A 21,661-nucleotide genomic window follows, 5' to 3' on the forward strand; every position below is an offset into this window, starting at 1 on the left:
ACACGGCAAGCGCGCGCCGAAACCATCGGGACTTTGTCGAACGAACTCGGAATCGCTATTGCGACCCCATTCCGGAAACCTCTCTCCGAGCCGCACGAGACTGACTGCGTAGCGGTCACGGCAAATTCCGAGGCCCAAAACCATCGCCTCGGAGGTCGACGGGAGAGGTTTTGGTCGCTCGGGGCGCAAAAAGGAGTGCAACACGAGGACTTCCCAGGGGGTCACCCATCCTAGTACTACTCTCGCCCAAGCACGCTTGACTTCGGAGTTCTGATGGGATCCGGTGCTTTAGTGCTGGTGTGATCGCACTCGCTATGTTTGCGTCGTCCCTCGCCTTTGTGCACGTAGCGGACGGAGTATGGAGCCTCTAAACCTGTCGAACGATCTCGGAGTCGCCATTGTCGGATCTCGGAATCGCCATTACCGGACACGGCAAGCGCGCGCCGAAACCATCGGGACTTTGTCGAACGAACTCGGAATCGCTATTGCGACCCCATTCCGGAAACCTCTCTCCGAGCCGCACGAGACTGACTGCGTAGCGGTCACGGCAAATTCCGAGGCCCAAAACCATCGCCTCGGAGGTCGACGGGAGAGGTTTTGGTCGCTCGGGGCGCAAAAAGGAGTGCAACACGAGGACTTCCCAGGGGGTCACCCATCCTAGTACTACTCTCGCCCAAGCACGCTTGACTTCGGAGTTCTGATGGGATCCGGTGCTTTAGTGCTGGTGTGATCGCACTCGCTATGTTTGCGTCGTCCCTCGCCTTTGTGCACGTAGCGGACGGAGTATGGAGCCTCTAAACCTGTCGAACGATCTCGGAGTCGCCATTGTCGGATCTCGGAATCGCCATTACCGGACACGGCAAGCGCGCGCCGAAACCATCGGGACTTTGTCGAACGAACTCGGAATCGCTATTGCGACCCCATTCCGGAAACCTCTCTCCGAGCCCCACGAGACTGACTGCGTAGCGGTCACGGCAAATTCCGAGGCCCAAAACCATCGCCTCGGAGGTCGACGGGAGAGGTTTTGGTCGCTCGGGGCGCAAAAAGGAGTGCAACACGAGGACTTCCCAGGGGGTCACCCATCCTAGTACTACTCTCGCCCAAGCACGCTTGACTTCGGAGTTCTGATGGGATCCGGTGCTTTAGTGCTGGTGTGATCGCACTCGCTATGTTTGCGTCGTCCCTCGCCTTTGTGCACGTAGCGGACGGAGTATGGAGCCTCTAAACCTGTCGAACGATCTCGGAGTCGCCATTGTCGGATCTCGGAATCGCCATTACCGGACACGGCAAGCGCGCGCCGAAACCATCGGGACTTTGTCGAACGAACTCGGAATCGCTATTGCGACCCCATTCCGGAAACCTCTCTCCGAGCCCCACGAGACTGACTGCGTAGCGGTCACGGCAAATTCCGAGGCCCAAAACCATCGCCTCGGAGGTCGACGGGAGAGGTTTTGGTCGCTCGGGGCGCAAAAAGGAGTGCAACACGAGGACTTCCCAGGGGGTCACCCATCCTAGTACTACTCTCGCCCAAGCACGCTTGACTTCGGAGTTCTGATGGGATCCGGTGCTTTAGTGCTGGTGTGATCGCACTCGCTATGTTTGCGTCGTCCCTCGCCTTTGTGCACGTAGCGGACGGAGTATGGAGCCTCTAAACCTGTCGAACGATCTCGGAGTCGCCATTGTCGGATCTCGGAATCGCCATTACCGGACACGGCAAGCGCGCGCCGAAACCATCGGGACTTTGTCGAACGAACTCGGAATCGCTATTGCGACCCCATTCCGGAAACCTCTCTCCGAGCCCCACGAGACTGACTGCGTAGCGGTCACGGCAAATTCCGAGGCCCAAAACCATCGCCTCGGAGGTCGACGGGAGAGGTTTTGGTCGCTCGGGGCGCAAAAAGGAGTGCAACACGAGGACTTCCCAGGGGGTCACCCATCCTAGTACTACTCTCGCCCAAGCACGCTTGACTTCGGAGTTCTGATGGGATCCGGTGCTTTAGTGCTGGTGTGATCGCACTCGCTATGTTTGCGTCGTCCCTCGCCTTTGTGCACGTAGCGGACGGAGTATGGAGCCTCTAAACCTGTCGAACGATCTCGGAGTCGCCATTGTCGGATCTCGGAATCGCCATTACCGGACACGGCAAGCGCGCGCCGAAACCATCGGGACTTTGTCGAACGAACTCGGAATCGCTATTGCGACCCCATTCCGGAAACCTCTCTCCGAGCCCCACGAGACTGACTGCGTAGCGGTCACGGCAAATTCCGAGGCCCAAAACCATCGCCTCGGAGGTCGACGGGAGAGGTTTTGGTCGCTCGGGGCGCAAAAAGGAGTGCAACACGAGGACTTCCCAGGGGGTCACCCATCCTAGTACTACTCTCGCCCAAGCACGCTTGACTTCGGAGTTCTGATGGGATCCGGTGCTTTAGTGCTGGTGTGATCGCACTCGCTATGTTTGCGTCGTCCCTCGCCTTTGTGCACGTAGCGGACGGAGTATGGAGCCTCTAAACCTGTCGAACGATCTCGGAGTCGCCATTGTCGGATCTCGGAATCGCCATTACCGGACACGGCAAGCGCGCGCCGAAACCATCGGGACTTTGTCGAACGAACTCGGAATCGCTATTGCGACCCCATTCCGGAAACCTCTCTCCGAGCCGCACGAGACTGACTGCGTAGCGGTCACGGCAAATTCCGAGGCCCAAAACCATCGCCTCGGAGGTCGACGGGAGAGGTTTTGGTCGCTCGGGGCGCAAAAAGGAGTGCAACACGAGGACTTCCCAGGGGGTCACCCATCCTAGTACTACTCTCGCCCAAGCACGCTTGACTTCGGAGTTCTGATGGGATCCGGTGCTTTAGTGCTGGTGTGATCGCACTCGCTATGTTTGCGTCGTCCCTCGCCTTTGTGCACGTAGCGGACGGAGTATGGAGCCTCTAAACCTGTCGAACGATCTCGGAGTCGCCATTGTCGGATCTCGGAATCGCCATTACCGGACACGGCAAGCGCGCGCCGAAACCATCGGGACTTTGTCGAACGAACTCGGAATCGCTATTGCGACCCCATTCCGGAAACCTCTCTCCGAGCCGCACGAGACTGACTGCGTAGCGGTCACGGCAAATTCCGAGGCCCAAAACCATCGCCTCGGAGGTCGACGGGAGAGGTTTTGGTCGCTCGGGGCGCAAAAAGGAGTGCAACACGAGGACTTCCCAGGGGGTCACCCATCCTAGTACTACTCTCGCCCAAGCACGCTTGACTTCGGAGTTCTGATGGGATCCGGTGCTTTAGTGCTGGTGTGATCGCACTCGCTATGTTTGCGTCGTCCCTCGCCTTTGTGCACGTAGCGGACGGAGTATGGAGCCTCTAAACCTGTCGAACGATCTCGGAGTCGCCATTGTCGGATCTCGGAATCGCCATTACCGGACACGGCAAGCGCGCGCCGAAACCATCGGGACTTTGTCGAACGAACTCGGAATCGCTATTGCGACCCCATTCCGGAAACCTCTCTCCGAGCCCCACGAGACTGACTGCGTAGCGGTCACGGCAAATTCCGAGGCCCAAAACCATCGCCTCGGAGGTCGACGGGAGAGGTTTTGGTCGCTCGGGGCGCAAAAAGGAGTGCAACACGAGGACTTCCCAGGGGGTCACCCATCCTAGTACTACTCTCGCCCAAGCACGCTTGACTTCGGAGTTCTGATGGGATCCGGTGCTTTAGTGCTGGTGTGATCGCACTCGCTATGTTTGCGTCGTCCCTCGCCTTTGTGCACGTAGCGGACGGAGTATGGAGTCTCTAAACCTGTCGAACGATCTCGGAGTCGCCATTGTCGGATCTCGGAATCGCCATTACCGGACACGGCAAGCGCGCGCCGAAACCATCGGGACTTTGTCGAACGAACTCGGAATCGCTATTGCGACCCCATTCCGGAAACCTCTCTCCGAGCCGCACGAGACTGACTGCGTAGCGGTCACGGCAAATTCCGAGGCCCAAAACCATCGCCTCGGAGGTCGACGGGAGAGGTTTTGGTCGCTCGGGGCGCAAAAAGGAGTGCAACACGAGGACTTCCCAGGGGGTCACCCATCCTAGTACTACTCTCGCCCAAGCACGCTTGACTTCGGAGTTCTGATGGGATCCGGTGCTTTAGTGCTGGTGTGATCGCACTCGCTATGTTTGCGTCGTCCCTCGCCTTTGTGCACGTAGCGGACGGAGTATGGAGCCTCTAAACCTGTCGAACGATCTCGGAGTCGCCATTGTCGGATCTCGGAATCGCCATTACCGGACACGGCAAGCGCGCGCCGAAACCATCGGGACTTTGTCGAACGAACTCGGAATCGCTATTGCGACCCCATTCCGGAAACCTCTCTCCGAGCCCCACGAGACTGACTGCGTAGCGGTCACGGCAAATTCCGAGGCCCAAAACCATCGCCTCGGAGGTCGACGGGAGAGGTTTTGGTCGCTCGGGGCGCAAAAAGGAGTGCAACACGAGGACTTCCCAGGGGGTCACCCATCCTAGTACTACTCTCGCCCAAGCACGCTTGACTTCGGAGTTCTGATGGGATCCGGTGCTTTAGTGCTGGTGTGATCGCACTCGCTATGTTTGCGTCGTCCCTCGCCTTTGTGCACGTAGCGGACGGAGTATGGAGTCTCTAAACCTGTCGAACGATCTCGGAGTCGCCATTGTCGGATCTCGGAATCGCCATTACCGGACACGGCAAGCGCGCGCCGAAACCATCGGGACTTTGTCGAACGAACTCGGAATCGCTATTGCGACCCCATTCCGGAAACCTCTCTCCGAGCCCCACGAGACTGACTGCGTAGCGGTCACGGCAAATTCCGAGGCCCAAAACCATCGCCTCGGAGGTCGACGGGAGAGGTTTTGGTCGCTCGGGGCGCAAAAAGGAGTGCAACACGAGGACTTCCCAGGGGGTCACCCATCCTAGTACTACTCTCGCCCAAGCACGCTTGACTTCGGAGTTCTGATGGGATCCGGTGCTTTAGTGCTGGTGTGATCGCACTCGCTATGTTTGCGTCGTCCCTCGCCTTTGTGCACGTAGCGGACGGAGTATGGAGCCTCTAAACCTGTCGAACGATCTCGGAGTCGCCATTGTCGGATCTCGGAATCGCCATTACCGGACACGGCAAGCGCGCGCCGAAACCATCGGGACTTTGTCGAACGAACTCGGAATCGCTATTGCGACCCCATTCCGGAAACCTCTCTCCGAGCCCCACGAGACTGACTGCGTAGCGGTCACGGCAAATTCCGAGGCCCAAAACCATCGCCTCGGAGGTCGACGGGAGAGGTTTTGGTCGCTCGGGGCGCAAAAAGGAGTGCAACACGAGGACTTCCCAGGGGGTCACCCATCCTAGTACTACTCTCGCCCAAGCACGCTTGACTTCGGAGTTCTGATGGGATCCGGTGCTTTAGTGCTGGTGTGATCGCACTCGCTATGTTTGCGTCGTCCCTCGCCTTTGTGCACGTAGCGGACGGAGTATGGAGCCTCTAAACCTGTCGAACGATCTCGGAGTCGCCATTGTCGGATCTCGGAATCGCCATTACCGGACACGGCAAGCGCGCGCCGAAACCATCGGGACTTTGTCGAACGAACTCGGAATCGCTATTGCGACCCCATTCCGGAAACCTCTCTCCGAGCCGCACGAGACTGACTGCGTAGCGGTCACGGCAAATTCCGAGGCCCAAAACCATCGCCTCGGAGGTCGACGGGAGAGGTTTTGGTCGCTCGGGGCGCAAAAAGGAGTGCAACACGAGGACTTCCCAGGGGGTCACCCATCCTAGTACTACTCTCGCCCAAGCACGCTTGACTTCGGAGTTCTGATGGGATCCGGTGCTTTAGTGCTGGTGTGATCGCACTCGCTATGTTTGCGTCGTCCCTCGCCTTTGTGCACGTAGCGGACGGAGTATGGAGCCTCTAAACCTGTCGAACGATCTCGGAGTCGCCATTGTCGGATCTCGGAATCGCCATTACCGGACACGGCAAGCGCGCGCCGAAACCATCGGGACTTTGTCGAACGAACTCGGAATCGCTATTGCGACCCCATTCCGGAAACCTCTCTCCGAGCCCCACGAGACTGACTGCGTAGCGGTCACGGCAAATTCCGAGGCCCAAAACCATCGCCTCGGAGGTCGACGGGAGAGGTTTTGGTCGCTCGGGGCGCAAAAAGGAGTGCAACACGAGGACTTCCCAGGGGGTCACCCATCCTAGTACTACTCTCGCCCAAGCACGCTTGACTTCGGAGTTCTGATGGGATCCGGTGCTTTAGTGCTGGTGTGATCGCACTCGCTATGTTTGCGTCGTCCCTCGCCTTTGTGCACGTAGCGGACGGAGTATGGAGCCTCTAAACCTGTCGAACGATCTCGGAGTCGCCATTGTCGGATCTCGGAATCGCCATTACCGGACACGGCAAGCGCGCGCCGAAACCATCGGGACTTTGTCGAACGAACTCGGAATCGCTATTGCGACCCCATTCCGGAAACCTCTCTCCGAGCCCCACGAGACTGACTGCGTAGCGGTCACGGCAAATTCCGAGGCCCAAAACCATCGCCTCGGAGGTCGACGGGAGAGGTTTTGGTCGCTCGGGGCGCAAAAAGGAGTGCAACACGAGGACTTCCCAGGGGGTCACCCATCCTAGTACTACTCTCGCCCAAGCACGCTTGACTTCGGAGTTCTGATGGGATCCGGTGCTTTAGTGCTGGTGTGATCGCACTCGCTATGTTTGCGTCGTCCCTCGCCTTTGTGCACGTAGCGGACGGAGTATGGAGCCTCTAAACCTGTCGAACGATCTCGGAGTCGCCATTGTCGGATCTCGGAATCGCCATTACCGGACACGGCAAGCGCGCGCCGAAACCATCGGGACTTTGTCGAACGAACTCGGAATCGCTATTGCGACCCCATTCCGGAAACCTCTCTCCGAGCCCCACGAGACTGACTGCGTAGCGGTCACGGCAAATTCCGAGGCCCAAAACCATCGCCTCGGAGGTCGACGGGAGAGGTTTTGGTCGCTCGGGGCGCAAAAAGGAGTGCAACACGAGGACTTCCCAGGGGGTCACCCATCCTAGTACTACTCTCGCCCAAGCACGCTTGACTTCGGAGTTCTGATGGGATCCGGTGCTTTAGTGCTGGTGTGATCGCACTCGCTATGTTTGCGTCGTCCCTCGCCTTTGTGCACGTAGCGGACGGAGTATGGAGCCTCTAAACCTGTCGAACGATCTCGGAGTCGCCATTGTCGGATCTCGGAATCGCCATTACCGGACACGGCAAGCGCGCGCCGAAACCATCGGGACTTTGTCGAACGAACTCGGAATCGCTATTGCGACCCCATTCCGGAAACCTCTCTCCGAGCCCCACGAGACTGACTGCGTAGCGGTCACGGCAAATTCCGAGGCCCAAAACCATCGCCTCGGAGGTCGACGGGAGAGGTTTTGGTCGCTCGGGGCGCAAAAAGGAGTGCAACACGAGGACTTCCCAGGGGGTCACCCATCCTAGTACTACTCTCGCCCAAGCACGCTTGACTTCGGAGTTCTGATGGGATCCGGTGCTTTAGTGCTGGTGTGATCGCACTCGCTATGTTTGCGTCGTCCCTCGCCTTTGTGCACGTAGCGGACGGAGTATGGAGCCTCTAAACCTGTCGAACGATCTCGGAGTCGCCATTGTCGGATCTCGGAATCGCCATTACCGGACACGGCAAGCGCGCGCCGAAACCATCGGGACTTTGTCGAACGAACTCGGAATCGCTATTGCGACCCCATTCCGGAAACCTCTCTCCGAGCCCCACGAGACTGACTGCGTAGCGGTCACGGCAAATTCCGAGGCCCAAAACCATCGCCTCGGAGGTCGACGGGAGAGGTTTTGGTCGCTCGGGGCGCAAAAAGGAGTGCAACACGAGGACTTCCCAGGGGGTCACCCATCCTAGTACTACTCTCGCCCAAGCACGCTTGACTTCGGAGTTCTGATGGGATCCGGTGCTTTAGTGCTGGTGTGATCGCACTCGCTATGTTTGCGTCGTCCCTCGCCTTTGTGCACGTAGCGGACGGAGTATGGAGCCTCTAAACCTGTCGAACGATCTCGGAGTCGCCATTGTCGGATCTCGGAATCGCCATTACCGGACACGGCAAGCGCGCGCCGAAACCATCGGGACTTTGTCGAACGAACTCGGAATCGCTATTGCGACCCCATTCCGGAAACCTCTCTCCGAGCCCCACGAGACTGACTGCGTAGCGGTCACGGCAAATTCCGAGGCCCAAAACCATCGCCTCGGAGGTCGACGGGAGAGGTTTTGGTCGCTCGGGGCGCAAAAAGGAGTGCAACACGAGGACTTCCCAGGGGGTCACCCATCCTAGTACTACTCTCGCCCAAGCACGCTTGACTTCGGAGTTCTGATGGGATCCGGTGCTTTAGTGCTGGTGTGATCGCACTCGCTATGTTTGCGTCGTCCCTCGCCTTTGTGCACGTAGCGGACGGAGTATGGAGCCTCTAAACCTGTCGAACGATCTCGGAGTCGCCATTGTCGGATCTCGGAATCGCCATTACCGGACACGGCAAGCGCGCGCCGAAACCATCGGGACTTTGTCGAACGAACTCGGAATCGCTATTGCGACCCCATTCCGGAAACCTCTCTCCGAGCCCCACGAGACTGACTGCGTAGCGGTCACGGCAAATTCCGAGGCCCAAAACCATCGCCTCGGAGGTCGACGGGAGAGGTTTTGGTCGCTCGGGGCGCAAAAAGGAGTGCAACACGAGGACTTCCCAGGGGGTCACCCATCCTAGTACTACTCTCGCCCAAGCACGCTTGACTTCGGAGTTCTGATGGGATCCGGTGCTTTAGTGCTGGTGTGATCGCACTCGCTATGTTTGCGTCGTCCCTCGCCTTTGTGCACGTAGCGGACGGAGTATGGAGCCTCTAAACCTGTCGAACGATCTCGGAGTCGCCATTGTCGGATCTCGGAATCGCCATTACCGGACACGGCAAGCGCGCGCCGAAACCATCGGGACTTTGTCGAACGAACTCGGAATCGCTATTGCGACCCCATTCCGGAAACCTCTCTCCGAGCCCCACGAGACTGACTGCGTAGCGGTCACGGCAAATTCCGAGGCCCAAAACCATCGCCTCGGAGGTCGACGGGAGAGGTTTTGGTCGCTCGGGGCGCAAAAAGGAGTGCAACACGAGGACTTCCCAGGGGGTCACCCATCCTAGTACTACTCTCGCCCAAGCACGCTTGACTTCGGAGTTCTGATGGGATCCGGTGCTTTAGTGCTGGTGTGATCGCACTCGCTATGTTTGCGTCGTCCCTCGCCTTTGTGCACGTAGCGGACGGAGTATGGAGCCTCTAAACCTGTCGAACGATCTCGGAGTCGCCATTGTCGGATCTCGGAATCGCCATTACCGGACACGGCAAGCGCGCGCCGAAACCATCGGGACTTTGTCGAACGAACTCGGAATCGCTATTGCGACCCCATTCCGGAAACCTCTCTCCGAGCCCCACGAGACTGACTGCGTAGCGGTCACGGCAAATTCCGAGGCCCAAAACCATCGCCTCGGAGGTCGACGGGAGAGGTTTTGGTCGCTCGGGGCGCAAAAAGGAGTGCAACACGAGGACTTCCCAGGGGGTCACCCATCCTAGTACTACTCTCGCCCAAGCACGCTTGACTTCGGAGTTCTGATGGGATCCGGTGCTTTAGTGCTGGTGTGATCGCACTCGCTCTGTTTGCGTCGTCCCTCGCCTTTGTGCACGTAGCGGACGGAGTATGGAGCCTCTAAACCTGTCGAACGATCTCGGAGTCGCCATTGTCGGATCTCGGAATCGCCATTACCGGACACGGCAAGCGCGCGCCGAAACCATCGGGACTTTGTCGAACGAACTCGGAATCGCTATTGCGACCCCATTCCGGAAACCTCTCTCCGAGCCCCACGAGACTGACTGCGTAGCGGTCACGGCAAATTCCGAGGCCCAAAACCATCGCCTCGGAGGTCGACGGGAGAGGTTTTGGTCGCTCGGGGCGCAAAAAGGAGTGCAACACGAGGACTTCCCAGGGGGTCACCCATCCTAGTACTACTCTCGCCCAAGCACGCTTGACTTCGGAGTTCTGATGGGATCCGGTGCTTTAGTGCTGGTGTGATCGCACTCGCTCTGTTTGCGTCGTCCCTCGCCTTTGTGCACGTAGCGGACGGAGTATGGAGCCTCTAAACCTGTCGAACGATCTCGGAGTCGCCATTGTCGGATCTCGGAATCGCCATTACCGGACACGGCAAGCGCGCGTCGAAACCATCGGGACTTTGTCGAACGAACTCGGAATCGCTATTGCGACCCCATTCCGGAAACCTCTCTCCGAGCCCCACGAGACTGACTGCGTAGCGGTCACGGCAAATTCCGAGGCCCAAAACCATCGCCTCGGAGGTCGACGGGAGAGGTTTTGGTCGCTCGGGGCGCAAAAAGGAGTGCAACACGAGGACTTCCCAGGGGGTCACCCATCCTAGTACTACTCTCGCCCAAGCACGCTTGACTTCGGAGTTCTGATGGGATCCGGTGCTTTAGTGCTGGTGTGATCGCACTCGCTCTGTTTGCGTCGTCCCTCGCCTTTGTGCACGTAGCGGACGGAGTATGGAGCCTCTAAACCTGTCGAACGATCTCGGAGTCGCCATTGTCGGATCTCGGAATCGCCATTACCGGACACGGCAAGCGCGCGCCGAAACCATCGGGACTTTGTCGAACGAACTCGGAATCGCTATTGCGACCCCATTCCGGAAACCTCTCTCCGAGCCCCACGAGACTGACTGCGTAGCGGTCACGGCAAATTCCGAGGCCCAAAACCATCGCCTCGGAGGTCGACGGGAGAGGTTTTGGTCGCTCGGGGCGCAAAAAGGAGTGCAACACGAGGACTTCCCAGGGGGTCACCCATCCTAGTACTACTCTCGCCCAAGCACGCTTGACTTCGGAGTTCTGATGGGATCCGGTGCTTTAGTGCTGGTGTGATCGCACTCGCTATGTTTGCGTCGTCCCTCGCCTTTGTGCACGTAGCGGACGGAGTATGGAGCCTCTAAACCTGTCGAACGATCTCGGAGTCGCCATTGTCGGATCTCGGAATCGCCATTACCGGACACGGCAAGCGCGCGCCGAAACCATCGGGACTTTGTCGAACGAACTCGGAATCGCTATTGCGACCCCATTCCGGAAACCTCTCTCCGAGCCGCACGAGACTGACTGCGTAGCGGTCACGGCAAATTCCGAGGCCCAAAACCATCGCCTCGGAGGTCGACGGGAGAGGTTTTGGTCGCTCGGGGCGCAAAAAGGAGTGCAACACGAGGACTTCCCAGGGGGTCACCCATCCTAGTACTACTCTCGCCCAAGCACGCTTGACTTCGGAGTTCTGATGGGATCCGGTGCTTTAGTGCTGGTGTGATCGCACTCGCTATGTTTGCGTCGTCCCTCGCCTTTGTGCACGTAGCGGACGGAGTATGGAGCCTCTAAACCTGTCGAACGATCTCGGAGTCGCCATTGTCGGATCTCGGAATCGCCATTACCGGACACGGCAAGCGCGCGCCGAAACCATCGGGACTTTGTCGAACGAACTCGGAATCGCTATTGCGACCCCATTCCGGAAACCTCTCTCCGAGCCCCACGAGACTGACTGCGTAGCGGTCACGGCAAATTCCGAGGCCCAAAACCATCGCCTCGGAGGTCGACGGGAGAGGTTTTGGTCGCTCGGGGCGCAAAAAGGAGTGCAACACGAGGACTTCCCAGGGGGTCACCCATCCTAGTACTACTCTCGCCCAAGCACGCTTGACTTCGGAGTTCTGATGGGATCCGGTGCTTTAGTGCTGGTGTGATCGCACTCGCTATGTTTGCGTCGTCCCTCGCCTTTGTGCACGTAGCGGACGGAGTATGGAGCCTCTAAACCTGTCGAACGATCTCGGAGTCGCCATTGTCGGATCTCGGAATCGCCATTACCGGACACGGCAAGCGCGCGCCGAAACCATCGGGACTTTGTCGAACGAACTCGGAATCGCTATTGCGACCCCATTCCGGAAACCTCTCTCCGAGCCCCACGAGACTGACTGCGTAGCGGTCACGGCAAATTCCGAGGCCCAAAACCATCGCCTCGGAGGTCGACGGGAGAGGTTTTGGTCGCTCGGGGCGCAAAAAGGAGTGCAACACGAGGACTTCCCAGGGGGTCACCCATCCTAGTACTACTCTCGCCCAAGCACGCTTGACTTCGGAGTTCTGATGGGATCCGGTGCTTTAGTGCTGGTGTGATCGCACTCGCTATATTTGCGTCGTCCCTCGCCTTTGTGCACGTAGCGGACGGAGTATGGAGCCTCTAAACCTGTCGAACGATCTCGGAGTCGCCATTGTCGGATCTCGGAATCGCCATTACCGGACACGGCAAGCGCGCGCCGAAACCATCGGGACTTTGTCGAACGAACTCGGAATCGCTATTGCGACCCCATTCCGGAAACCTCTCTCCGAGCCCCACGAGACTGACTGCGTAGCGGTCACGGCAAATTCCGAGGCCCAAAACCATCGCCTCGGAGGTCGACGGGAGAGGTTTTGGTCGCTCGGGGCGCAAAAAGGAGTGCAACACGAGGACTTCCCAGGGGGTCACCCATCCTAGTACTACTCTCGCCCAAGCACGCTTGACTTCGGAGTTCTGATGGGATCCGGTGCTTTAGTGCTGGTGTGATCGCACTCGCTATGTTTGCGTCGTCCCTCGCCTTTGTGCACGTAGCGGACGGAGTATGGAGCCTCTAAACCTGTCGAACGATCTCGGAGTCGCCATTGTCGGATCTCGGAATCGCCATTACCGGACACGGCAAGCGCGCGCCGAAACCATCGGGACTTTGTCGAACGAACTCGGAATCGCTATTGCGACCCCATTCCGGAAACCTCTCTCCGAGCCCCACGAGACTGACTGCGTAGCGGTCACGGCAAATTCCGAGGCCCAAAACCATCGCCTCGGAGGTCGACGGGAGAGGTTTTGGTCGCTCGGGGCGCAAAAAGGAGTGCAACACGAGGACTTCCCAGGGGGTCACCCATCCTAGTACTACTCTCGCCCAAGCACGCTTGACTTCGGAGTTCTGATGGGATCCGGTGCTTTAGTGCTGGTGTGATCGCACTCGCTATGTTTGCGTCGTCCCTCGCCTTTGTGCACGTAGCGGACGGAGTATGGAGCCTCTAAACCTGTCGAACGATCTCGGAGTCGCCATTGTCGGATCTCGGAATCGCCATTACCGGACACGGCAAGCGCGCGCCGAAACCATCGGGACTTTGTCGAACGAACTCGGAATCGCTATTGCGACCCCATTCCGGAAACCTCTCTCCGAGCCCCACGAGACTGACTGCGTAGCGGTCACGGCAAATTCCGAGGCCCAAAACCATCGCCTCGGAGGTCGACGGGAGAGGTTTTGGTCGCTCGGGGCGCAAAAAGGAGTGCAACACGAGGACTTCCCAGGGGGTCACCCATCCTAGTACTACTCTCGCCCAAGCACGCTTGACTTCGGAGTTCTGATGGGATCCGGTGCTTTAGTGCTGGTGTGATCGCACTCGCTATGTTTGCGTCGTCCCTCGCCTTTGTGCACGTAGCGGACGGAGTATGGAGCCTCTAAACCTGTCGAACGATCTCGGAGTCGCCATTGTCGGATCTCGGAATCGCCATTACCGGACACGGCAAGCGCGCGCCGAAACCATCGGGACTTTGTCGAACGAACTCGGAATCGCTATTGCGACCCCATTCCGGAAACCTCTCTCCGAGCCCCACGAGACTGACTGCGTAGCGGTCACGGCAAATTCCGAGGCCCAAAACCATCGCCTCGGAGGTCGACGGGAGAGGTTTTGGTCGCTCGGGGCGCAAAAAGGAGTGCAACACGAGGACTTCCCAGGGGGTCACCCATCCTAGTACTACTCTCGCCCAAGCACGCTTGACTTCGGAGTTCTGATGGGATCCGGTGCTTTAGTGCTGGTGTGATCGCACTCGCTATGTTTGCGTCGTCCCTCGCCTTTGTGCACGTAGCGGACGGAGTATGGAGCCTCTAAACCTGTCGAACGATCTCGGAGTCGCCATTGTCGGATCTCGGAATCGCCATTACCGGACACGGCAAGCGCGCGCCGAAACCATCGGGACTTTGTCGAACGAACTCGGAATCGCTATTGCGACCCCATTCCGGAAACCTCTCTCCGAGCCCCACGAGACTGACTGCGTAGCGGTCACGGCAAATTCCGAGGCCCAAAACCATCGCCTCGGAGGTCGACGGGAGAGGTTTTGGTCGCTCGGGGCGCAAAAAGGAGTGCAACACGAGGACTTCCCAGGGGGTCACCCATCCTAGTACTACTCTCGCCCAAGCACGCTTGACTTCGGAGTTCTGATGGGATCCGGTGCTTTAGTGCTGGTGTGATCGCACTCGCTATGTTTGCGTCGTCCCTCGCCTTTGTGCACGTAGCGGACGGAGTATGGAGCCTCTAAACCTGTCGAACGATCTCGGAGTCGCCATTGTCGGATCTCGGAATCGCCATTACCGGACACGGCAAGCGCGCGCCGAAACCATCGGGACTTTGTCGAACGAACTCGGAATCGCTATTGCGACCCCATTCCGGAAACCTCTCTCCGAGCCCCACGAGACTGACTGCGTAGCGGTCACGGCAAATTCCGAGGCCCAAAACCATCGCCTCGGAGGTCGACGGGAGAGGTTTTGGTCGCTCGGGGCGCAAAAAGGAGTGCAACACGAGGACTTCCCAGGGGGTCACCCATCCTAGTACTACTCTCGCCCAAGCACGCTTGACTTCGGAGTTCTGATGGGATCCGGTGCTTTAGTGCTGGTGTGATCGCACTCGCTCTGTTTGCGTCGTCCCTCGCCTTTGTGCACGTAGCGGACGGAGTATGGAGCCTCTAAACCTGTCGAACGATCTCGGAGTCGCCATTGTCGGATCTCGGAATCGCCATTACCGGACACGGCAAGCGCGCGCCGAAACCATCGGGACTTTGTCGAACGAACTCGGAATCGCTATTGCGACCCCATTCCGGAAACCTCTCTCCGAGCCCCACGAGACTGACTGCGTAGCGGTCACGGCAAATTCCGAGGCCCAAAACCATCGCCTCGGAGGTCGACGGGAGAGGTTTTGGTCGCTCGGGGCGCAAAAAGGAGTGCAACACGAGGACTTCCCAGGGGGTCACCCATCCTAGTACTACTCTCGCCCAAGCACGCTTGACTTCGGAGTTCTGATGGGATCCGGTGCTTTAGTGCTGGTGTGATCGCACTCGCTCTGTTTGCGTCGTCCCTCGCCTTTGTGCACGTAGCGGACGGAGTATGGAGCCTCTAAACCTGTCGAACGATCTCGGAGTCGCCATTGTCGGATCTCGGAATCGCCATTACCGGACACGGCAAGCGCGCGTCGAAACCATCGGGACTTTGTCGAACGAACTCGGAATCGCTATTGCGACCCCATTCCGGAAACCTCTCTCCGAGCCCCACGAGACTGACTGCGTAGCGGTCACGGCAAATTCCGAGGCCCAAAACCATCGCCTCGGAGGTCGACGGGAGAGGTTTTGGTCGCTCGGGGCGCAAAAAGGAGTGCAACACGAGGACTTCCCAGGGGGTCACCCATCCTAGTACTACTCTCGCCCAAGCACGCTTGACTTCGGAGTTCTGATGGGATCCGGTGCTTTAGTGCTGGTGTGATCGCACTCGCTCTGTTTGCGTCGTCCCTCGCCTTTGTGCACGTAGCGGACGGAGTATGGAGCCTCTAAACCTGTCGAACGATCTCGGAGTCGCCATTGTCGGATCTCGGAATCGCCATTACCGGACACGGCAAGCGCGCGCCGAAACCATCGGGACTTTGTCGAACGAACTCGGAATCGCTATTGCGACCCCATTCCGGAAACCTCTCTCCGAGCCCCACGAGACTGACTGCGTAGCGGTCACGGCAAATTCCGAGGCCCAAAACCATCGCCTCGGAGGTCGACGGGAGAGGTTTTGGTCGCTCGGGGCGCAAAAAGGAGTGCAACACGAGGACTTCCCAGGGGGTCACCCATCCTAGTACTACTCTCGCCCAAGCACGCTTGACTTCGGAGTTCTGATGGGATCCGGTGCTTTAGTGCTGGTGTGATCGCACTCGCTATGTTTGCGTCGTCCCTCGCCTTTGTGCACGTAGCGGACGGAGTATGGAGCCTCTAAACCTGTCGAACGATCTCGGAGTCGCCATTGTCGGATCTCGGAATCGCCATTACCGGACACGGCAAGCGCGCGCCGAAACCATCGGGACTTTGTCGAACGAACTCGGAATCGCTATTGCGACCCCATTCCGGAAACCTCTCTCCGAGCCGCACGAGACTGACTGCGTAGCGGTCACGGCAAATTCCGAGGCCCAAAACCATCGCCTCGGAGGTCGACGGGAGAGGTTTTGGTCGCTCGGGGCGCAAAAAGGAGTGCAACACGAGGACTTCCCAGGGGGTCACCCATCCTAGTACTACTCTCGCCCAAGCACGCTTGACTTCGGAGTTCTGATGGGATCCGGTGCTTTAGTGCTGGTGTGATCGCACTCGCTATGTTTGCGTCGTCCCTCGCCTTTGTGCACGTAGCGGACGGAGTATGGAGCCTCTAAACCTGTCGAACGATCTCGGAGTCGCCATTGTCGGATCTCGGAATCGCCATTACCGGACACGGCAAGCGCGCGCCGAAACCATCGGGACTTTGTCGAACGAACTCGGAATCGCTATTGCGACCCCATTCCGGAAACCTCTCTCCGAGCCCCACGAGACTGACTGCGTAGCGGTCACGGCAAATTCCGAGGCCCAAAACCATCGCCTCGGAGGTCGACGGGAGAGGTTTTGGTCGCTCGGGGCGCAAAAAGGAGTGCAACACGAGGACTTCCCAGGGGGTCACCCATCCTAGTACTACTCTCGCCCAAGCACGCTTGACTTCGGAGTTCTGATGGGATCCGGTGCTTTAGTGCTGGTGTGATCGCACTCGCTCTGTTTGCGTCGTCCCTCGCCTTTGTGCACGTAGCGGACGGAGTATGGAGCCTCTAAACCTGTCGAACGATCTCGGAGTCGCCATTGTCGGATCTCGGAATCGCCATTACCGGACACGGCAAGCGCGCGCCGAAACCATCGGGACTTTGTCGAACGAACTCGGAATCGCTATTGCGACCCCATTCCGGAAACCTCTCTCCGAGCCCCACGAGACTGACTGCGTAGCGGTCACGGCAAATTCCGAGGCCCAAAACCATCGCCTCGGAGGTCGACGGGAGAGGTTTTGGTCGCTCGGGGCGCAAAAAGGAGTGCAACACGAGGACTTCCCAGGGGGTCACCCATCCTAGTACTACTCTCGCCCAAGCACGCTTGACTTCGGAGTTCTGATGGGATCCGGTGCTTTAGTGCTGGTGTGATCGCACTCGCTCTGTTTGCGTCGTCCCTCGCCTTTGTGCACGTAGCGGACGGAGTATGGAGCCTCTAAACCTGTCGAACGATCTCGGAGTCGCCATTGTCGGATCTCGGAATCGCCATTACCGGACACGGCAAGCGCGCGCCGAAACCATCGGGACTTTGTCGAACGAACTCGGAATCGCTATTGCGACCCCATTCCGGAAACCTCTCTCCGAGCCCCACGAGACTGACTGCGTAGCGGTCACGGCAAATTCCGAGGCCCAAAACCATCGCCTCGGAGGTCGACGGGAGAGGTTTTGGTCGCTCGGGGCGCAAAAAGGAGTGCAACACGAGGACTTCCCAGGGGGTCACCCATCCTAGTACTACTCTCGCCCAAGCACGCTTGACTTCGGAGTTCTGATGGGATCCGGTGCTTTAGTGCTGGTGTGATCGCACTCGCTCTGTTTGCGTCGTCCCTCGCCTTTGTGCACGTAGCGGACGGAGTATGGAGCCTCTAAACCTGTCGAACGATCTCGGAGTCGCCATTGTCGGATCTCGGAATCGCCATTACCGGACACGGCAAGCGCGCGTCGAAACCATCGGGACTTTGTCGAACGAACTCGGAATCGCTATTGCGACCCCATTCCGGAAACCTCTCTCCGAGCCCCACGAGACTGACTGCGTAGCGGTCACGGCAAATTCCGAGGCCCAAAACCATCGCCTCGGAGGTCGACGGGAGAGGTTTTGGTCGCTCGGGGCGCAAAAAGGAGTGCAACACGAGGACTTCCCAGGGGGTCACCCATCCTAGTACTACTCTCGCCCAAGCACGCTTGACTTCGGAGTTCTGATGGGATCCGGTGCTTTAGTGCTGGTGTGATCGCACTCGCTCTGTTTGCGTCGTCCCTCGCCTTTGTGCACGTAGCGGACGGAGTATGGAGCCTCTAAACCTGTCGAACGATCTCGGAGTCGCCATTGTCGGATCTCGGAATCGCCATTACCGGACACGGCAAGCGCGCGCCGAAACCATCGGGACTTTGTCGAACGAACTCGGAATCGCTATTGCGACCCCATTCCGGAAACCTCTCTCCGAGCCCCACGAGACTGACTGCGTAGCGGTCACGGCAAATTCCGAGGCCCAAAACCATCGCCTCGGAGGTCGACGGGAGAGGTTTTGGTCGCTCGGGGCGCAAAAAGGAGTGCAACACGAGGACTTCCCAGGGGGTCACCCATCCTAGTACTACTCTCGCCCAAGCACGCTTGACTTCGGAGTTCTGATGGGATCCGGTGCTTTAGTGCTGGTGTGATCGCACTCGCTCTGTTTGCGTCGTCCCTCGCCTTTGTGCACGTAGCGGACGGAGTATGGAGCCTCTAAACCTGTCGAACGATCTCGGAGTCGCCATTGTCGGATCTCGGAATCGCCATTACCGGACACGGCAAGCGCGCGCCGAAACCATCGGGACTTTGTCGAACGAACTCGGAATCGCTATTGCGACCCCATTCCGGAAACCTCTCTCCGAGCCCCACGAGACTGACTGCGTAGCGGTCACGGCAAATTCCGAGGCCCAAAACCATCGCCTCGGAGGTCGACGGGAGAGGTTTTGGTCGCTCGGGGCGCAAAAAGGAGTGCAACACGAGGACTTCCCAGGGGGTCACCCATCCTAGTACTACTCTCGCCCAAGCACGCTTGACTTCGGAGTTCTGATGGGATCCGGTGCTTTAGTGCTGGTGTGATCGCACTCGCTCTGTTTGCGTCGTCCCTCGCCTTTGTGCACGTAGCGGACGGAGTATGGAGCCTCTAAACCTGTCGAACGATCTCGGAGTCGCCATTGTCGGATCTCGGGATCGCCATTACCGGACACGGCAAGCGCGCGCCGAAACCATCGGGACTTTGTCGAACGAACTCGGAATCGCTATTGCGACCCCATTCCGGAAACCTCTCTCCGAGCCCCACGAGACTGACTGCGTAGCGGTCACGGCAAATTCCGAGGCCCAAAACCATCGCCTCGGAGGTCGACGGGAGAGGTTTTGGTCGCTCGGGGCGCAAAAAGGAGTGCAACACGAGGACTTCCCAGGGGGTCACCCATCCTAGTACTACTCTCGCCCAAGCACGCTTGACTTCGGAGTTCTGATGGGATCCGGTGCTTTAGTGCTGGTGTGATCGCACTCGCTATGTTTGCGTCGTCCCTCGCCTTTGTGCACGTAGCGGACGGAGTATGGAGCCTCTAAACCTGTCGAACGATCTCGGAGTCGCCATTGTCGGATCTCGGAATCGCCATTACCGGACACGGCAAGCGCGCGCCGAAACCATCGGGACTTTGTCGAACGAACTCGGAATCGCTATTGCGACCCCATTCCGGAAACCTCTCTCCGAGCCCCACGAGACTGACTGCGTAGCGGTCACGGCAAATTCCGAGGCCCAAAACCATCGCCTCGGAGGTCGACGGGAGAGGTTTTGGTCGCTCGGGGCGCAAAAAGGAGTGCAACACGAGGACTTCCCAGGGGGTCACCCATCCTAGTACTACTCTCGCCCAAGCACGCTTGACTTCGGAGTTCTGATGGGATCCGGTGCTTTAGTGCTGGTGTGATCGCACTCGCTCTGTTTGCGTCGTCCCTCGCCTTTGTGCACGTAGCGGACGGAGTATGGAGCCTCTAAACCTGTCGAACGATCTCGGAGTCGCCATTGTCGGATCTCGGGATCGCCATTACCGGACACGGCAAGCGCGCGCCGAAACCATCGGGACTTTGTCGAACGAACTCGGAATCGCTATTGCGACCCCATTCCGGAAACCTCTCTCCGAGCCCCACGAGACTGACTGCGTAGCGGTCACGGCAAATTCCGAGGCCCAAAACCATCGCCTCGGAGGTCGACGGGAGAGGTTTTGGTCGCTCGGGGCGCAAAAAGGAGTGCAACACGAGGACTTCCCAGGGGGTCACCCATCCTAGTACTACTCTCGCCCAAGCACGCTTGACTTCGGAGTTCTGATGGGATCCGGTGCTTTAGTGCTGGTGTGATCGCACTCGCTATGTTTGCGTCGTCCCTCGCCTTTGTGCACGTAGCGGACGGAGTATGGAGCCTCTAAACCTGTCGAACGATCTCGGAGTCGCCATTGTCGGATCTCGGAATCGCCATTACCGGACACGGCAAGCGCGCGCCGAAACCATCGGGACTTTGTCGAACGAACTCGGAATCGCTATTGCGACCCCATTCCGGAAACCTCTCTCCGAGCCCCACGAGACTGACTGCGTAGCGGTCACGGCAAATTCCGAGGCCCAAAACCATCGCCTCGGAGGTCGACGGGAGAGGTTTTGGTCGCTCGGGGCGCAAAAAGGAGTGCAACACGAGGACTTCCCAGGGGGTCACCCATCCTAGTACTACTCTCGCCCAAGCACGCTTGACTTCGGAGTTCTGATGGGATCCGGTGCTTTAGTGCTGGTGTGATCGCACTCGCTCTGTTTGCGTCGTCCCTCGCCTTTGTGCACGTAGCGGACGGAGTATGGAGCCTCTAAACCTGTCGAACGATCTCGGAGTCGCCATTGTCGGATCTCGGGATCGCCATTACCGGACACGGCAAGCGCGCGCCGAAACCATCGGGACTTTGTCGAACGAACTCGGAATCGCTATTGCGACCCCATTCCGGAAACCTCTCTCCGAGCCCCACGAGACTGACTGCGTAGCGGTCACGGCAAATTCCGAGGCCCAAAACCATCGCCTCGGAGGTCGACGGGAGAGGTTTTGGTCGCTCGGGGCGCAAAAAGGAGTGCAACACGAGGACTTCCCAGGGGGTCACCCATCCTAGTACTACTCTCGCCCAAGCACGCTTGACTTCGGAGTTCTGATGGGATCCGGTGCTTTAGTGCTGGTGTGATCGCACTCGCTATGTTTGCGTCGTCCCTCGCCTTTGTGCACGTAGCGGACGGAGTATGGAGCCTCTAAACCTGTCGAACGATCTCGGAGTCGCCATTGTCGGATCTCGGAATCGCCATTACCGGACACGGCAAGCGCGCGCCGAAACCATCGGGACTTTGTCGAACGAACTCGGAATCGCTATTGCGACCCCATTCCGGAAACCTCTCTCCGAGCCCCACGAGACTGACTGCGTAGCGGTCACGGCAAATTCCGAGGCCCAAAACCATCGCCTCGGAGGTCGACGGGAGAGGTTTTGGTCGCTCGGGGCGCAAAAAGGAGTGCAACACGAGGACTTCCCAGGGGGTCACCCATCCTAGTACTACTCTCGCCCAAGCACGCTTGACTTCGGAGTTCTGATGGGATCCGGTGCTTTAGTGCTGGTGTGATCGCACTC

General features: G+C 58.6%; 51 non-coding genes across 51 annotated transcripts; all 51 read right to left on the bottom strand.

Annotated features, from left to right (window-relative positions):
- Positions 1-192: 192 nt before the first annotated feature.
- LOC135646598 (5S ribosomal RNA) lies at positions 193-311 on the bottom strand. Its single transcript, XR_010499345.1, has one exon. It is a non-coding gene; the product is annotated as a 5S ribosomal RNA (ribosomal RNA).
- A 308-nt stretch (positions 312-619) lies between these two features.
- On the bottom strand, positions 620-738 carry LOC135646600 (5S ribosomal RNA). The gene has a single exon (XR_010499346.1). It is a non-coding gene; the product is annotated as a 5S ribosomal RNA (ribosomal RNA).
- Positions 739-1,046: 308 nt separating this feature from the next.
- On the bottom strand, positions 1,047-1,165 carry LOC135646601 (5S ribosomal RNA). The gene has a single exon (XR_010499347.1). It is a non-coding gene; the product is annotated as a 5S ribosomal RNA (ribosomal RNA).
- A 308-nt stretch (positions 1,166-1,473) lies between these two features.
- On the bottom strand, positions 1,474-1,592 carry LOC135646603 (5S ribosomal RNA). Its single transcript, XR_010499349.1, has one exon. It is a non-coding gene; the product is annotated as a 5S ribosomal RNA (ribosomal RNA).
- Positions 1,593-1,900: 308 nt separating this feature from the next.
- On the bottom strand, positions 1,901-2,019 carry LOC135646604 (5S ribosomal RNA). Its single transcript, XR_010499350.1, has one exon. It is a non-coding gene; the product is annotated as a 5S ribosomal RNA (ribosomal RNA).
- Positions 2,020-2,327: 308 nt separating this feature from the next.
- On the bottom strand, positions 2,328-2,446 carry LOC135646605 (5S ribosomal RNA). The gene has a single exon (XR_010499351.1). It is a non-coding gene; the product is annotated as a 5S ribosomal RNA (ribosomal RNA).
- Positions 2,447-2,754: 308 nt separating this feature from the next.
- Positions 2,755-2,873, bottom strand: LOC135646606 (5S ribosomal RNA). Its single transcript, XR_010499352.1, has one exon. It is a non-coding gene; the product is annotated as a 5S ribosomal RNA (ribosomal RNA).
- Positions 2,874-3,181: 308 nt separating this feature from the next.
- LOC135646607 (5S ribosomal RNA) lies at positions 3,182-3,300 on the bottom strand. The gene has a single exon (XR_010499353.1). It is a non-coding gene; the product is annotated as a 5S ribosomal RNA (ribosomal RNA).
- Positions 3,301-3,608: 308 nt separating this feature from the next.
- On the bottom strand, positions 3,609-3,727 carry LOC135646608 (5S ribosomal RNA). The gene has a single exon (XR_010499354.1). It is a non-coding gene; the product is annotated as a 5S ribosomal RNA (ribosomal RNA).
- Positions 3,728-4,035: 308 nt separating this feature from the next.
- On the bottom strand, positions 4,036-4,154 carry LOC135646609 (5S ribosomal RNA). The gene has a single exon (XR_010499355.1). It is a non-coding gene; the product is annotated as a 5S ribosomal RNA (ribosomal RNA).
- A 308-nt stretch (positions 4,155-4,462) lies between these two features.
- LOC135646610 (5S ribosomal RNA) lies at positions 4,463-4,581 on the bottom strand. Its single transcript, XR_010499356.1, has one exon. It is a non-coding gene; the product is annotated as a 5S ribosomal RNA (ribosomal RNA).
- Positions 4,582-4,889: 308 nt separating this feature from the next.
- LOC135646611 (5S ribosomal RNA) lies at positions 4,890-5,008 on the bottom strand. Its single transcript, XR_010499357.1, has one exon. It is a non-coding gene; the product is annotated as a 5S ribosomal RNA (ribosomal RNA).
- Positions 5,009-5,316: 308 nt separating this feature from the next.
- Positions 5,317-5,435, bottom strand: LOC135646612 (5S ribosomal RNA). Its single transcript, XR_010499358.1, has one exon. It is a non-coding gene; the product is annotated as a 5S ribosomal RNA (ribosomal RNA).
- A 308-nt stretch (positions 5,436-5,743) lies between these two features.
- LOC135646614 (5S ribosomal RNA) lies at positions 5,744-5,862 on the bottom strand. The gene has a single exon (XR_010499360.1). It is a non-coding gene; the product is annotated as a 5S ribosomal RNA (ribosomal RNA).
- A 308-nt stretch (positions 5,863-6,170) lies between these two features.
- LOC135646615 (5S ribosomal RNA) lies at positions 6,171-6,289 on the bottom strand. The gene has a single exon (XR_010499361.1). It is a non-coding gene; the product is annotated as a 5S ribosomal RNA (ribosomal RNA).
- A 308-nt stretch (positions 6,290-6,597) lies between these two features.
- Positions 6,598-6,716, bottom strand: LOC135646616 (5S ribosomal RNA). The gene has a single exon (XR_010499362.1). It is a non-coding gene; the product is annotated as a 5S ribosomal RNA (ribosomal RNA).
- Positions 6,717-7,024: 308 nt separating this feature from the next.
- LOC135646617 (5S ribosomal RNA) lies at positions 7,025-7,143 on the bottom strand. The gene has a single exon (XR_010499363.1). It is a non-coding gene; the product is annotated as a 5S ribosomal RNA (ribosomal RNA).
- Positions 7,144-7,451: 308 nt separating this feature from the next.
- LOC135646618 (5S ribosomal RNA) lies at positions 7,452-7,570 on the bottom strand. The gene has a single exon (XR_010499364.1). It is a non-coding gene; the product is annotated as a 5S ribosomal RNA (ribosomal RNA).
- A 308-nt stretch (positions 7,571-7,878) lies between these two features.
- Positions 7,879-7,997, bottom strand: LOC135646619 (5S ribosomal RNA). Its single transcript, XR_010499365.1, has one exon. It is a non-coding gene; the product is annotated as a 5S ribosomal RNA (ribosomal RNA).
- Positions 7,998-8,305: 308 nt separating this feature from the next.
- On the bottom strand, positions 8,306-8,424 carry LOC135646620 (5S ribosomal RNA). Its single transcript, XR_010499366.1, has one exon. It is a non-coding gene; the product is annotated as a 5S ribosomal RNA (ribosomal RNA).
- Positions 8,425-8,732: 308 nt separating this feature from the next.
- LOC135646621 (5S ribosomal RNA) lies at positions 8,733-8,851 on the bottom strand. The gene has a single exon (XR_010499367.1). It is a non-coding gene; the product is annotated as a 5S ribosomal RNA (ribosomal RNA).
- A 308-nt stretch (positions 8,852-9,159) lies between these two features.
- Positions 9,160-9,278, bottom strand: LOC135646622 (5S ribosomal RNA). The gene has a single exon (XR_010499368.1). It is a non-coding gene; the product is annotated as a 5S ribosomal RNA (ribosomal RNA).
- Positions 9,279-9,586: 308 nt separating this feature from the next.
- On the bottom strand, positions 9,587-9,705 carry LOC135646623 (5S ribosomal RNA). The gene has a single exon (XR_010499369.1). It is a non-coding gene; the product is annotated as a 5S ribosomal RNA (ribosomal RNA).
- Positions 9,706-10,013: 308 nt separating this feature from the next.
- LOC135646625 (5S ribosomal RNA) lies at positions 10,014-10,132 on the bottom strand. Its single transcript, XR_010499371.1, has one exon. It is a non-coding gene; the product is annotated as a 5S ribosomal RNA (ribosomal RNA).
- Positions 10,133-10,440: 308 nt separating this feature from the next.
- Positions 10,441-10,559, bottom strand: LOC135646626 (5S ribosomal RNA). Its single transcript, XR_010499372.1, has one exon. It is a non-coding gene; the product is annotated as a 5S ribosomal RNA (ribosomal RNA).
- A 308-nt stretch (positions 10,560-10,867) lies between these two features.
- Positions 10,868-10,986, bottom strand: LOC135646627 (5S ribosomal RNA). Its single transcript, XR_010499373.1, has one exon. It is a non-coding gene; the product is annotated as a 5S ribosomal RNA (ribosomal RNA).
- A 308-nt stretch (positions 10,987-11,294) lies between these two features.
- Positions 11,295-11,413, bottom strand: LOC135646628 (5S ribosomal RNA). Its single transcript, XR_010499374.1, has one exon. It is a non-coding gene; the product is annotated as a 5S ribosomal RNA (ribosomal RNA).
- Positions 11,414-11,721: 308 nt separating this feature from the next.
- On the bottom strand, positions 11,722-11,840 carry LOC135646629 (5S ribosomal RNA). Its single transcript, XR_010499375.1, has one exon. It is a non-coding gene; the product is annotated as a 5S ribosomal RNA (ribosomal RNA).
- A 308-nt stretch (positions 11,841-12,148) lies between these two features.
- LOC135646630 (5S ribosomal RNA) lies at positions 12,149-12,267 on the bottom strand. Its single transcript, XR_010499377.1, has one exon. It is a non-coding gene; the product is annotated as a 5S ribosomal RNA (ribosomal RNA).
- A 308-nt stretch (positions 12,268-12,575) lies between these two features.
- Positions 12,576-12,694, bottom strand: LOC135646631 (5S ribosomal RNA). The gene has a single exon (XR_010499378.1). It is a non-coding gene; the product is annotated as a 5S ribosomal RNA (ribosomal RNA).
- Positions 12,695-13,002: 308 nt separating this feature from the next.
- On the bottom strand, positions 13,003-13,121 carry LOC135646632 (5S ribosomal RNA). The gene has a single exon (XR_010499379.1). It is a non-coding gene; the product is annotated as a 5S ribosomal RNA (ribosomal RNA).
- A 308-nt stretch (positions 13,122-13,429) lies between these two features.
- On the bottom strand, positions 13,430-13,548 carry LOC135646633 (5S ribosomal RNA). Its single transcript, XR_010499380.1, has one exon. It is a non-coding gene; the product is annotated as a 5S ribosomal RNA (ribosomal RNA).
- Positions 13,549-13,856: 308 nt separating this feature from the next.
- On the bottom strand, positions 13,857-13,975 carry LOC135646634 (5S ribosomal RNA). Its single transcript, XR_010499381.1, has one exon. It is a non-coding gene; the product is annotated as a 5S ribosomal RNA (ribosomal RNA).
- A 308-nt stretch (positions 13,976-14,283) lies between these two features.
- On the bottom strand, positions 14,284-14,402 carry LOC135646636 (5S ribosomal RNA). Its single transcript, XR_010499384.1, has one exon. It is a non-coding gene; the product is annotated as a 5S ribosomal RNA (ribosomal RNA).
- A 308-nt stretch (positions 14,403-14,710) lies between these two features.
- Positions 14,711-14,829, bottom strand: LOC135646637 (5S ribosomal RNA). The gene has a single exon (XR_010499385.1). It is a non-coding gene; the product is annotated as a 5S ribosomal RNA (ribosomal RNA).
- Positions 14,830-15,137: 308 nt separating this feature from the next.
- LOC135646638 (5S ribosomal RNA) lies at positions 15,138-15,256 on the bottom strand. The gene has a single exon (XR_010499386.1). It is a non-coding gene; the product is annotated as a 5S ribosomal RNA (ribosomal RNA).
- A 308-nt stretch (positions 15,257-15,564) lies between these two features.
- Positions 15,565-15,683, bottom strand: LOC135646639 (5S ribosomal RNA). Its single transcript, XR_010499387.1, has one exon. It is a non-coding gene; the product is annotated as a 5S ribosomal RNA (ribosomal RNA).
- A 308-nt stretch (positions 15,684-15,991) lies between these two features.
- Positions 15,992-16,110, bottom strand: LOC135646640 (5S ribosomal RNA). The gene has a single exon (XR_010499389.1). It is a non-coding gene; the product is annotated as a 5S ribosomal RNA (ribosomal RNA).
- A 308-nt stretch (positions 16,111-16,418) lies between these two features.
- On the bottom strand, positions 16,419-16,537 carry LOC135646641 (5S ribosomal RNA). Its single transcript, XR_010499390.1, has one exon. It is a non-coding gene; the product is annotated as a 5S ribosomal RNA (ribosomal RNA).
- A 308-nt stretch (positions 16,538-16,845) lies between these two features.
- On the bottom strand, positions 16,846-16,964 carry LOC135646642 (5S ribosomal RNA). Its single transcript, XR_010499391.1, has one exon. It is a non-coding gene; the product is annotated as a 5S ribosomal RNA (ribosomal RNA).
- Positions 16,965-17,272: 308 nt separating this feature from the next.
- Positions 17,273-17,391, bottom strand: LOC135646643 (5S ribosomal RNA). The gene has a single exon (XR_010499392.1). It is a non-coding gene; the product is annotated as a 5S ribosomal RNA (ribosomal RNA).
- A 308-nt stretch (positions 17,392-17,699) lies between these two features.
- Positions 17,700-17,818, bottom strand: LOC135646644 (5S ribosomal RNA). Its single transcript, XR_010499393.1, has one exon. It is a non-coding gene; the product is annotated as a 5S ribosomal RNA (ribosomal RNA).
- A 308-nt stretch (positions 17,819-18,126) lies between these two features.
- Positions 18,127-18,245, bottom strand: LOC135646645 (5S ribosomal RNA). The gene has a single exon (XR_010499395.1). It is a non-coding gene; the product is annotated as a 5S ribosomal RNA (ribosomal RNA).
- Positions 18,246-18,553: 308 nt separating this feature from the next.
- LOC135646647 (5S ribosomal RNA) lies at positions 18,554-18,672 on the bottom strand. The gene has a single exon (XR_010499397.1). It is a non-coding gene; the product is annotated as a 5S ribosomal RNA (ribosomal RNA).
- A 308-nt stretch (positions 18,673-18,980) lies between these two features.
- Positions 18,981-19,099, bottom strand: LOC135646648 (5S ribosomal RNA). Its single transcript, XR_010499398.1, has one exon. It is a non-coding gene; the product is annotated as a 5S ribosomal RNA (ribosomal RNA).
- A 308-nt stretch (positions 19,100-19,407) lies between these two features.
- LOC135646649 (5S ribosomal RNA) lies at positions 19,408-19,526 on the bottom strand. Its single transcript, XR_010499399.1, has one exon. It is a non-coding gene; the product is annotated as a 5S ribosomal RNA (ribosomal RNA).
- A 308-nt stretch (positions 19,527-19,834) lies between these two features.
- Positions 19,835-19,953, bottom strand: LOC135646650 (5S ribosomal RNA). Its single transcript, XR_010499401.1, has one exon. It is a non-coding gene; the product is annotated as a 5S ribosomal RNA (ribosomal RNA).
- Positions 19,954-20,261: 308 nt separating this feature from the next.
- Positions 20,262-20,380, bottom strand: LOC135646651 (5S ribosomal RNA). Its single transcript, XR_010499402.1, has one exon. It is a non-coding gene; the product is annotated as a 5S ribosomal RNA (ribosomal RNA).
- A 308-nt stretch (positions 20,381-20,688) lies between these two features.
- On the bottom strand, positions 20,689-20,807 carry LOC135646652 (5S ribosomal RNA). Its single transcript, XR_010499403.1, has one exon. It is a non-coding gene; the product is annotated as a 5S ribosomal RNA (ribosomal RNA).
- Positions 20,808-21,115: 308 nt separating this feature from the next.
- On the bottom strand, positions 21,116-21,234 carry LOC135646653 (5S ribosomal RNA). Its single transcript, XR_010499404.1, has one exon. It is a non-coding gene; the product is annotated as a 5S ribosomal RNA (ribosomal RNA).
- Positions 21,235-21,542: 308 nt separating this feature from the next.
- LOC135646654 (5S ribosomal RNA) lies at positions 21,543-21,661 on the bottom strand. The gene has a single exon (XR_010499405.1). It is a non-coding gene; the product is annotated as a 5S ribosomal RNA (ribosomal RNA).

Source organism: Musa acuminata, chromosome BXJ3-8 (assembly GCF_036884655.1).
Source record: "Musa acuminata AAA Group cultivar baxijiao chromosome BXJ3-8, Cavendish_Baxijiao_AAA, whole genome shotgun sequence".
Lineage (NCBI taxonomy): Eukaryota > Viridiplantae > Streptophyta > Magnoliopsida > Zingiberales > Musaceae > Musa > Musa acuminata.